The sequence below is a fragment of the Pinus tabuliformis genome, chromosome 6 (assembly GCF_031772625.1).
Source record: "Pinus tabuliformis cultivar Carrire ecotype Pingquan chromosome 6, CPIR1, whole genome shotgun sequence".
In the NCBI taxonomy this organism is placed as follows: Eukaryota; Viridiplantae; Streptophyta; class Pinopsida; order Pinales; family Pinaceae; genus Pinus; species Pinus tabuliformis.
In genome coordinates, this window is record NC_142292.1 from 181307073 (window position 1) to 181307950 (window position 878).

The following is an 878-nucleotide window of genomic DNA, read 5'->3' on the forward strand; positions in this document are numbered from 1 at the left end:
CTACTTTTGATGGCATTGGTACCTATACAACCCAGCAACACACCAAGAAGATGACTGATTATTTTGAAATTTATGAAATAGATAATACTGATGTGAAAATGAGAATATTCGTTCAAAGTTTATCTAGGGAAGTTAGAACCTGGTTCAAAGCCTTAACAACAAATAGTATAGATAGCCTAGGAACTCTCTATCAACAATTCTTGAACAGGTGGGAGAAAAGGAAAGACCCCTTTCAGATTCTTTCTGAATACGAAAACCTAAGAAGAGGACCACAAGAAACTGTGCAGGACTATTGCACTAGATTCAACAATGTGTATAATTCTATCCCACTAGATCATAGACCCCCAACTAGGTTAGCCTTAATCAAATTCCCAGATGGATTTGATTCTGATATGGCTTTCCAGCTAAGAGAATGAAACCCCCCTACTGGATGATATTCAAAGCATAACAGTCAGTGTTGAAGCCAACCTGCTATCTAAAAGAGCCAGGGCCAGGAGTGAAAGGAGGATACCATTAAAGGAAGAAAGATCACCCTTTGAACAAAAGCTACATGCCATAATTAAAGGAATGAATAGACTAGGAGACAGAGTGGAAACAATTGAAAGGAAATCTCCTTGGGATAGCCAACAAACCAATACAAGGAGAAATCCTAATTTCAGGAAAAATCAAAACCCGAACACTGGAAAGAATGGTCTTGACCAAAACATTAGACCCCCTTTCCAGGAGAACTATGCAGAAGCTTCCCACTCTGAAGGCCCAGAAGAAGATACTCAAATTAATTTGATGGGGCTTGATGATGAAGGAGAAGTTTTCTTAACCCAAGATGATCAAGAGGCACACATACTTAAGCAGTTCAAAACTCAATCAGGGGAATCGTT